Source organism: Cuculus canorus, chromosome 18, assembly GCF_017976375.1.
Source record: "Cuculus canorus isolate bCucCan1 chromosome 18, bCucCan1.pri, whole genome shotgun sequence".
In the NCBI taxonomy this organism is placed as follows: Eukaryota; Metazoa; Chordata; class Aves; order Cuculiformes; family Cuculidae; genus Cuculus; species Cuculus canorus.
Window position 1 is genome coordinate 5,302,207 of NC_071418.1, and position 11,592 is coordinate 5,313,798.

General features: G+C 40.6%; 1 long non-coding RNA gene across 1 annotated transcript; it reads left to right on the plus strand.

Annotated features, from left to right (window-relative positions):
* The first annotated feature begins 3,034 nt into the window (after positions 1-3,034).
* LOC128854042 (uncharacterized) lies at positions 3,035-8,077 on the plus strand. The gene is made up of 3 exons (XR_008452947.1): positions 3,035-5,216; positions 5,324-5,402; positions 6,182-8,077. It is a non-coding gene; the product is annotated as an uncharacterized LOC128854042 (long non-coding RNA).
* Positions 8,078-11,592: the final 3,515 nt, after the last annotated feature.

Sequence of the window (11,592 nt, forward strand, 5' to 3'; positions counted from 1 at the left end):
TAGGAAGCTAATCTTAGTTATTTGTTTGAGAATGAACACAAAAACAGGTTAAAGAGGTTTTGTATTCCGCAGCTACGTCATACAAATAATTTCATAAGCTGATTAAGTTCTGTCTTAAAAACTATTAGTCTCTGTGCCCCCAGTGTTTCCAGTGGAAGGTGGTTCCAGACTCTTCCTGCTCAGATCACTAGGAGTTGTCTGATATCCAGTTTAATAACAGTCATCATCATTTTAGTGCCAATTGTTCCTCTAACACTTCCTTTAGGTTAAACATTTAGATTTCTAACTTCAGATACATTTAAACAATTCCTACTATTGAATTATCATTTCAAAGATAAATAAGTAGAAGTCTTTAATTTCATCTCTTAAGCGTAATCCTGCTGTTAAAGGTATGTCTTCTCTGTCTCAGATTGAGTTTATTCTTCTTGTATACAGGTAACAGAGAGTATACTCTCTCTCCCAATCTCACCACTTACAAAGACATTGCCACTTCTGTCTCCTGGGGAGGTGTCTCTAAACATGCTCTAAGACTGTTTTGAGTCCTTCATGGATAATTCACACAGTTATAACATAGTCACACTGCAACTAACTCAGATCTTAGTGCTCAGTTCCTGCTAATGAGGCCTCTGCTCACATCACCACCCATGAATTTCTATCCAACACAAACGTTGGGTTCATGTGCTGTGTACAAAGCAGATTGAGAAACATAGTAAAACTGATTGACGTTGGTACACTGCCCTCCTGGAAAGCATCCAATTATTCTACAAAAACATACAATTTTAGCTACACCCTCCCACTGAAATGCAGGCAGCTTCTAGTGTGGATGGTTGTATATATTAAATACGACTACCAGTTATATATGACAAGAAGGAAATCACCTTCTCTAATGGAAGCAGAAAGTTCAGAAGGCAGAATGTAATGAGGTTTGCTCAACACACCAATGTTGTTGAGTATAGTCTTGCGAAACATGCCATGTCGCTTTTAACAGCGCGCTGTTTCATGAGTAAGGAGAACCTTTTCAATGGGACAGCTGAAGGACACCAGATGCTACAGCATAAAGCTCCCTAACTTCACACATGAGAGTTGGCCCTGACTCAAAGGGAGTAGTGCCACCTACTGAATCACCACTACCACTCCCTGCAACAGCTGGATTTTAATGCCACTTATTTGGGTGAAGCCCATGGTCTCCCAGAAGATGCGCTTTCCAAGACCAGCAAGTGCAGGCCTCATTTTGATGACAAAGAGATGTGCCAATGATGGAGGAAACTAACTTACTCTGTGGCTCTTTGGTGTTACCTTCAGAACGAACATGCCGATTGTTTCCATATGAAAAGGAGTGGACGAAACCACACCAAGAGAGTAGCATAAAATGTTATTTCTACCTTATGAGAGAAGGAGTTTCAAGACAATCATCTCCAAACCCATGGAAGTGCCTATCAAACTGGAAGCTGGATGTCCTTCACTCTACCTTTCTTTTGCCTACACACCCGAATCAGCCAGTCACACATCAGCATTTACTACAGCTGATATTACTGGGATGTCTGGCTCTAAGGTAAATATTGATTAGGATTTTGCTTTCCAGGAGAAATGGGGGACATCATCTCTTTCCTCTGACCATTCTCTAGACATTCTTCTGATTTTGTAACGCACGTCTCTTGAGAAATGCCTAAGCCTCATTTTATGAGATGATTTACTGACAATTAACCCAAATCAGCTAATACATAGTAAAGACTAATTTAACCACCCACAAGTATTTGTTTTGGGATATCATAATTTGTTCAAAATGGAGCAAACTATCTAATCTAGCCATTCTTGGGGTTGATTTAGAGGTAGCTGCTCATCACTGTTGAAGATGTAGTGGTTAGAGCTGATGTGAATACTTTTGGAAGTCATTCTTTTTCCCCAAAGACAGAGTTGTTTCACCTAATATTTCCTAGCTTTTGGTAAATCAAAGGCTGGTTTCCAATGGAATCATGCCTGGATTCATGATGGGCTCCTCGAGAGCTTAGGGCTTCCAGCACTGGCGAATCCCAGGAAGTCTCTGCAGCCAAGCTCATCCCAGTGTGGCAATTTTAAAGCCCTAGAAACACGAGTGGTGGTGGAGAACCAAAGGAGAGAACATAGAAAAAACCACAGCGAGAACTTTAATCAATAATTAATCATAATTAAATTTAATCATAATTCAATTTAACTCATCTCAAACATCAGTTTTCTCATCCAACAGTATCTCTGCCGTTGTGGGTTTATTTGTTCTCTAGCCATTCATTGTCCCCTGGAGGCACGTGCTGCCAAACTAATGACAAACAGCTCGTCAGACAGAGCTGGTTGGTAGACACGGCTGGATCCAAGCTGAGAAGGTTCTGTGGACCCAGCCAAGGTCCCTGGGAAGGCAGTGGAGTTCCTCATAAGGAACCTCCCTTATAATGCTCAGTGAGCTTTTCCCTCTGTGAAAAATACCATTTTAAGCATCATGATTCGATCAATATTTGCCACCTTTCAGTCTCCCACAATACTAATAGCGGTGTATTAGTATCATCAGAGAGAAACGGACTGCAGCAGCTTCAGACCTTTCTGTCACCTCCTGGCAAGTAGCACATCTGGCATCCCCAGTGACGTTGAGATGTCTGTGCAAGTTGCAACACACTCCTTGTAAAGATAAATCACCCACTACCCTTCAGAGGATAACGTGTACTTGACAAATACAGTTTACCACTGAAAAGGGAACAGACTCACAATAGTTACTACTGAGAAAGAAATAGCTAATCATATTAATTCACGTAAATCAATTTGAGGAATCTTTTTGGAGATGTGGTGTTACAGCTTGGATGCGATGCAGCTCTATAGAGCACTAACAAATAACGGACATTCAGTATCAAACTCCCTCCATTCTTCATTAATTTACTGTTTTCGAAGGCACAATATGGGCGGCTGTAAACTAATTCAGTAATGCTAGATGAAGAAGTCTCATGTAAAACACTCAGTAAGACTTCTTTGTTTCTTCTAGGACCGTTACTGCTACTCTCCAGAGTAAGGCAGGGATTGGGAGCAGATTGCTGTGTTCCCTGAGATCCCTCGACTTGGAGGAACCTGCATATTAATTCCAGCTGGCTTCTTCAATCCATGCTCCCTGAAACTAACTCTCCTTCTAAAGTTCAGTGTGTGTTTCCATATGCTGCAATAGGTCCCGGACAGAAGTCTACAAGTGGCTTTCTGGGTTTTAGAAGTTTCAATACAAAACTGCTCTTCAGCATTAGTTGACTTCTTCTTTATTTAATATTTTGGTTTCCAAAACTGCTTTTGCTCCCCACTTTTTTTTTTTCCTCTTCATTGAATTTTTATCATTCAATGGAGATAATTCTTCTACCTTAGTTGGAGCAGAATAGATAGAATTAAATAGCAAGAAAAAACGTAAAACATTCCAGCACACATTGAGTGGATTTAGGCAGAAGGCCAATACAGCAAAGGTACTCATGTCAGAAGCAGGCACTGGGATAAACCATGTTTCCGTAAGTTACTCAGGCTTTGATGAAGAAGATGGTTTCTATGTGATGAAACAATTAGAAAATAGTATCTTGGTCACATCTGCCAGATCTTCATAGCTCTGCATTTCAGTTGTATATACAACTTTATTCGTTTGCATTCTTATCTTCACTGTGATTTATAGTTTTTCATTAAAGCACTACCTTGTAAAAGTAGTGGTAGGTGTAGGGTACGTTTATTTTAAGATGATTTGACAAGAGGAAAAGAAGCTTAAAGTATTTGCAAAGATATGCTTGACTATCTGGCCTTTGCATTCTTTCTTCCTGGAATGAAGATTTTGCAGAAGAAATTGCCAAAATATGGACATAGCAGACTGTCAGCTAATGTGAGAAGGAGGGTATGGAGATATAGAAGAGACAAAGCACCATTTGGCAAGATTCCTTGTGGAAGAGGAGAAAATGAGAAGGTACAAATATGTACAGCAAACCAAAAACTCCATGCCATTCACACTTTTCATCTTGAAGAGGGTGAAAAGTCTTAGGGAATTGCAGAGATATAAGACAAATAAAGTCATTTAGTTAATTGGCAGCATTTTTTGTTCTCCGAAAGAGAACAAGAGGGCAGACAGAGAAAAATTACTTAAATATTTTATTCTTCCCCTATATTTTGGGTCTGAGATTCGTGTTGCAGTGGCTTATCATGTCTAAAAGTCTGCCCACCTCTACCAACACAAGCTATCACAGGAGGGAAGGAATTCAAGAAAAGGAATGTTGTTTCTCGCTAATGGGGTCCCCCAGAAAGGAGGAGTCCAGATACAGCAGTAAAATGCTGGTCAGAAGCAGTAAAACATGTTGAACTGTGGGTGTGGATAATGTTCAGGTTTGAATTTGCTAAGGAATATTTAGTTTGGGAGAGGTCATTATAAATTAAAGCGAGGAGTTACCTCTGCTAGACAAGAGAATAGGGATTTGGACAAAGTATTGCGATAGTTATTCATTTATCCTTTTTTGTCTGCTTTAAGAAAGAAATCAAATTCCTGCTGAAGTCAATGATTCCTTTCCCTCGGGATGAAGAAGGTAGAATCTGACAGAGGGTTTGAGGACTTATTGCAAGACAAGACGCAGGAAGGACCCTTCCCCCACACAATCTATAAAATTTTCCTTTGTCGCAGTACAGTATTCTATTTTATTTTTTCTTTTCCTAAAGACAACTTATTAATTTTTCTCTGATACCACCACTGTATATAGAGCTGGATCTATAATTCATGAGAATATAAACACTGGCATTAGAAAGAAAACCTGTCATAAATTAAGCTATTAGTCTTTTAAATGAACAGTGATGGCTGTGTGGGGATGCAGAACATTTATTGCGATGCTAAATATAGTTTAATGCTAAAAGGTTTTCATCAATATATGTTAAGAACAAAACAATGAAGTGCTTTGAGCTTGAATTTTTGTTCTCTGTAAATTGTATTAGTGCTTTATTCCCTTTGGTTCTGGAGTTTCTTTGCCCTTTAAAGTCAAGACTATTTCTATCGCTCATTGGAGAACAACTGCATTTTGAAACTTGGACCTTCCCTCCCTCTGCTTCTACCTCAGCAGCATCACTGAAGCCAACAATTTCAAACAGAAGCGGAAGGAAGGAGCTGAGGCTGTTTCACGGATGCTCCAGGAGATCCCTCACCGTAAAAGTTGTTTACAAGGAAGTTTCTCAACAAAGCGCTGTTACTCAAAAAGGTGGGAGACACAGAGATGGATGGTGCCAACAATGCCAAAGGGGGACTGCGCTGTTCTGCAATTTCTCCATCTGTTATGATCTAAATCCACTTTTTATATGTTTCCAGGTGTCCCAGCACACACGCTTTCCAGTTCCTAATCCCATTTGACCAAAAGCTGCCACCACCAACCCAACTGCAAATATAGGTAATATCTGATGACTTTATAGGAACCCCTAAAATCTGTTCCAATCTGATCAGGAAGAAAATGTATCCTGCTGCCTTAAACTGGATTTGCAAAAGATCAGGAATTTACAGCAATAAAAGGAATCAGGAAAAAAATATTGAAAGATGAAATATGAAAGGAAAATAAAGCTGCAGCTTCAGCTTGTATAAATCACTTGGAGCCCTTCCTGAGGTTTTCTATTTGAGGCTAAATACGATAGTTTTCTGTGGGAGTTGAAAAATACAAAAGTTCTCCTGGGATATTGTAAACATAATTCATGTTCGCTCAGGCAACCACTGACATCACTTCCGCCGCGCCGAGAGGCCAAAAGCACTGAATGTGCTGGGGCTTTGTTAAAAATAGCAGCTTCATAAATCTGCCTATTCCTTTAATTAGGCAACCCTGATGACAGGATTAAGATTGAATGCTTTCATTTCAGATTGGTTAATGAAGTGCTTTCTAATAATTTTTCTGCCGCGTACAATGGGCTGCCTTTGGAAAGAATCCTATCTGCTGAGATGAGCGGTTATTAATTGCTTCCGGTACAGCCAGGCTGGAAAAATTTCCTTATCAGAAGGTTAAAAAGGAAGATTATGTAGACATTTGATTATCTCCTATCATATTTGTAGACTACAAACAGGTTGCAGACAGATGAGACTGCACAGCTCTGTTCATTTTGGTTTTAATTAGTTATTTAATAGAGTAGATATTTGATCAAGATCAAAGAACGTTTTCATATTGTTTTTTCCCTCCCCGTCTAGATTCTACTGAAATATTAATTGAAGAAAAGCTCTGAACAAGCACCAAAAGAACAGTCGTCTACAAATGCTGTCCTTCCACTTTGCAAGTGAACCTCTCCATAATGAAAGAGATGAATTTAGTGCATCTTGAGAGAGACCAGCTAGCTGCTAGCAAGTTTCCACCAATCCATGCTGCCAACTATGCTCAAAGCACCCAGAGGAACCTTAAATTTAATCGCCCATTCCTGCTAACCTGGTGTCCAGAGGATTGCAAGTGCCAGGTCATTTTTCTGACTTACAGGAGATACAAACTACCTAATAGCTGAGCCGTCGCATAGCATGTCCTATACGAGACTGGTGGTTACTGGTGTGGCCAAATGGGTGTGTTGAAATCCTGTTTATTATATTCAGTTGAATGTTTTCCTGAATGCGAAGGATTATTAATCACCTGTGCGTTGAGTGTGCTCAAAACCTGCTCTGAACGCAGATGGTACAGAAGAGGAGAAACTGTGCTTTGCTCTGTTGAGTTCACTGGCTGAACAAGGAAAAAGTTGAGGTGCTTTTAGGAAATAACAACAGGCAAAGCGAGGCCGGGGAAAAGGAGGCAAAATAGTTTTTCCTGCTCCTGAGCAAACGCTGGCAGTGGCCAACTTCTGAACATCTGGTCTCCCACTGTGTTTTCTCACATCATGCCAATACCTGACTGGAATAAACAACTTTATCTAGATCCTTGTTTCTTACCATCAGAGGCCGATAAGAAAACCTATTCCTATCAGCGTGAGATTCGAGTTGAGGGAAGAAAGATTTATGCCTGTTTGAAACCAGCCTCCACCCTGCCTAATTGTTTAGCTCTGTGGAGAAACACGAAGTTTAATCATGCAGATTCTTATTTTCCAGGAGGCTGTAGATCACAGCATCAATACTGCTCTCACCACCCACCAGGCAGTCAGCATACAGCTCCAATTTGTTTTTACATGGAAATGACAGCATGCTTCCCCTCTACAATTTACTGTAATGCTGATATTTTGTGTTTCTACAGCTCCCTTCCTTCCCTGGGCTCTGGCTGCTTGGGAAACCTGAATATTTCAAACCAACAAGGTGCTCCAGAGGTGAGAATAATTCATATTCTGATGGGCTAACCAGGGCACATAACTACTCTGATGGCATTTTGAGATGTTTCCAGCCCTTCTTGTTGCCACCTGTTCAGAATGGGATCCCATCCAGTTGTTCAGATTCAACGGGATCTGATTCAGCTGTGAAATCCACATTCAAAACCCAAGTCTTGCTCTCCTCCAGGATGATTTCTCCGATCTGTTTTGGGCAGCTTAACCGCCACAGCTGAAAAGGCTACTGGTGCTGCTAAGAGATAGAAAATGAAGTAGGAAAGGACCAAGTAGGATAGGAAGGATAGGTTTTAAAGGCTCTCCTGAAAGAATAGCAAAACGGAAGCAGCTCCACAGGTGAAGCCATCGTGGTCCCTACAGGATTAAAGCCCAGCTCTTCTTGTTTCTATTCTTGTCTTCTAACCTTCGAATCACCTCAGTGATAGATACCTGCAAACCAAACGTTTTATTTGCAAGCCCTTTATACCCTCAGCTATTTAAACAGATGTACTACTTTGGATGGGGAAATATATTTGGAAAATTATCTATTTTCAGCACTTATAAGAACATCTGAGCTGTCAAAAGTCTCTTTTCATATTCAGCTTTATAAAAATTTCTTTACTGTAGGTGTGCAGGTTCTTTGTAAGGGATTGAGAGCTGGGCTCAATTTTTACTTACAGCAGGCTCGTCATTCAGCTCAGAGCATCTCCCACAACCGCTTAAAAGAAAAAAATCACACTTAATAGCATTGTCTTATTATTACTATCATCTTGCATCCAATACAAGCTTGAATATAATAAATGTTATGAATATAATAAATTATTTTTAGTCTCATATTTGAGAGAACTTTGCTGTATCTTTTTGATCACTGAAATAGGATGAGAGAAATTCTTACTTTTTTATGTATTTTTTGCCTTTTTCCATGTGTTGAGGAGTTCTTTGGCCAGGCAGTGCCCATCCACCCCATAAACGGGAGCACGAGTGGAGGGTGACGCGTGCAGGCACAGCCAGAGTTTGGTGCCAGGCAATTTTTGTGCAGAGTGAAACTGTTTACTTCTTTATATGTTGGCTCCGAAGCAAGTTCAGTACAACAGATGAGATTCCCTGTGGTAAACCAACTGCTTTCATATAAAACCAGTTTGATCTGGGGGTGCCAGCTTGAACAAAAGCTGACTGGAGCAGTTTAAAAGTTCAAGTGAAGGGCATTAAGGAGCTCTCAGTAAAGTTCAGCATGACTGATGGTCTCTGCTACGGAGAAGCACAAGCGCTGGAGTTTAAAAGGTTTTCCCATTACAAGCTTTCTCCTTTTATCACTTCCAAGCCAGAAGATGCGAGATGTCCCGCATTGTGTCTGGCTAAAGTACAGCTTCATTAACCTTTCACGCTTGTCAATGCTGTGTCTTCATAAAAAGCGATGACATCCATTTGTAGGACTGATTACAATGGAGTAACGCATTACAAAATAACCATACAACTATTTATTTTAAACATTCCCATTACTTTGGCCAAATATAGCACTTTGAGCAAGGAGTACCTACCACCACCTCTGCCTTATCTTTTGAGCGTGTCCAAACAGGAGATTAATTTCTATAATAACTCTTTTTAACGTGATAACAGAAGGAAAATAGCTACTCGAAGGGGATGTGGTATCTAAGTGTTTTGACATGCCTGTCTGTCTCTTTAGGCTTTCACACTATATCCATTTCTATGATATCTGAACACCTTTTGACCTTCTAAAACATGAAAAGTCATTCTTTCCTCCGTATTTTTTTAAAATGTTAATTAAAACACTCTCTCAGGACATGTCAAAAATCCACCTACTAAGCAAGGACCAGTAGATACTAGTTGGCAGCATTCCTTAAAAATATTTTCCCAAAGAGCAGGTTTGGTTTTCACTTTCAGTGACTGTCTCAATACGAACCTGTGTTTGGAGAAAGAAATATCTTTTCAAACTCTTTGCAAGAACCCAGGTGCCCATAGACATGGAGAGATTTAAGACTACATGCTGCCAGCTGTGCTATCTTCTCCCCTTTGGTACATCAATATTATTCAACAAGGGAAGTCACAAGAGTTAAATCATAGTCCCATGACCTCAAATGATTAGAGAAGCTCTTCCATAGCAAGTACAGGCACAAATCATGCCAGGATTCAAACAATGGCTTCTTTGGAAGGCTGGTCTTCAAAAGGGTTATGTATGACTTCCCAGCCTTAGTCCAAATGACTGTCAGAGCTCTGGATTTCTGCTTCCCCTCTTTGTCTCCAAGCTCCTTTCTTGTAACTCCCACTCCACGCTCCATATGCTGCACTCCTTTCCTCTGCTGACCTCTACTCTTCACCACAATGAGGAGACTCAAGGTGCCCGGCTCTCATGGAGCTCCACAAAACATGTAAACGTCTGAGGAGCAGATCTGCCAATTCAAGGAGGAATCCAGAGAACATTTTTTCTTGGATTTTTGGATTTCTTCAGGCAAGTTGCCAAGTTTACCCTCCTTTACCCCCCCACAGTGCCTATAAGAGTAATGGTAGGTTCAAAGGCTTCCAATGAAAGTTTTCCTTTTCTCTCTCAGCTGCCATTGCTTCCCCTTCTGACTAGTCTTCATAGAATCATAGAATAGTTTGGGTTGGAGGGGACCTTAAAGATCATCTAGTTCCATCTAGTGAATTTGGTTGGAGATTTTTTTCCATGCTTTTCTTTTCCTCCCAATCTTTAAGGCGATAGGTGGAGGACAGAAAGAAGAGTAAAGGCAGAGTTTTCCTAAATTCGTGCTGTGCTGTTGTTAGCTGGGTGCTGTCTTATCAGTAGCGCCCAAGAGATAAACCAACAAACACAAGGAGAAATAAAAGGTCTGCAGCGGTCAACTGAACCCTCAGCAACTCCTGTGGCTGTTGAAGGACTTAGAGGAGCTACACTCTCTTGGGGTCAAGGCAGAAACAGGATCTCTTTCTAAGCAAAAGAGAGATGATAAAAATGGTTTTGGTAGGAAGGGAAAATGTAAGAGAGAGCGTAAAAGTTATTTGTAACACAGCCCGGGAGGTAAAGCCTTCTGGAAACTCAGGGTGATCCAAAACTAGAATAAAAATAGAAGATGGGAGATCCTCAGATTGTATTTCAGGGGGGAAATCAATCAAAGCGATGGGGGAGCTGGAGGGATGGTGCAGACTGAGGCAGTGGGGCAGGGAGCGAGCGTTGCAGGAACACAGATATCTCATTTCTATAAAGCCAGCTCAGGTTTCATTGCTGTCCTGTTTCTTTCAGTGGGAACATTTAGCCTAGTGCAAACACTTTGGAAAGTCCCAGCTCTATTTCCATTCTCTCTTTTCTCTGACCCCAGCTTCCCCCTGAATTTCCATACACAATTCTGTCTCACGAGCAGCCTGTGGACTAGATACAAAATGCACGGGTTAACAGAAGGGAGTGCACGTGTACCTGGAACAGTAAGTAGCTCTTAAATTACAGTTAATTTAAAAAGAAATTAAATCACAAAACACAGTATAAATGTGGTCCTTGTGCTTTTCAGGGTGAGCAATCGGGGAAAGCTGCACAATCAGGCACTGCCCAGTGGCAGACATCAAGGAAAACATTCTTCAAAACTTTAGGATATAACACTCATGCATAAAACTAATAAAATAGATGAAGATCTAAGGAATTATTTCTACACGCTGCAATTGCCATCCATGAAAAAGAATACCTGCTAACAGGAGCTCATATGAGAGGCCTCCACCTAAGACTACGCTCTGCATTGGTCCTCTGTGCTACCGTTCACCTCTTCCACTCTAACTGCTGTGGCTTTTGGCAGAGACACATATTCAGGAGGACTTGAACTGGAAATTGGATGAAATTGGGCAAGAAAAGAAGACATAAGTCTGTGCCAGCAGAAAGTATGCAGTCATCGTGAAACCTGTGCATTGGCTGTGTTGACACACATGCTTTCCATGTACAGAGTAACTTTCAAGTACTGTAACAAGTCCAGGCAACATATAGCAAGTGTATAACCAGAGTTTCTGAATACCAGATGTCACTTTAAATCACTTTGTTGTGAGTAATGATTTCTCGTGTTATGCAATGTTATGAGTAGTAGTCTGTTATTTCAAAAGTTGCCAAGAGCAAAGCTCTGAATTTTTAGAGGTTTGTATTTTCATTTTGTTTTGGTTTTATAGTTATTATTTTTGCAACTGGATAGGGTTGCCTTTTTATTTACCTACAACGTTGTAATCTACTTCCCCTAAAGAGTCAACGTAAGCTCTCCCAAACCTGCAGGCATGAAAAGCAAGTCAAATTTTTATTGGGTACAAGGCAAGTAGTAAATCACAGCCTTGCTGAGGTTGGGA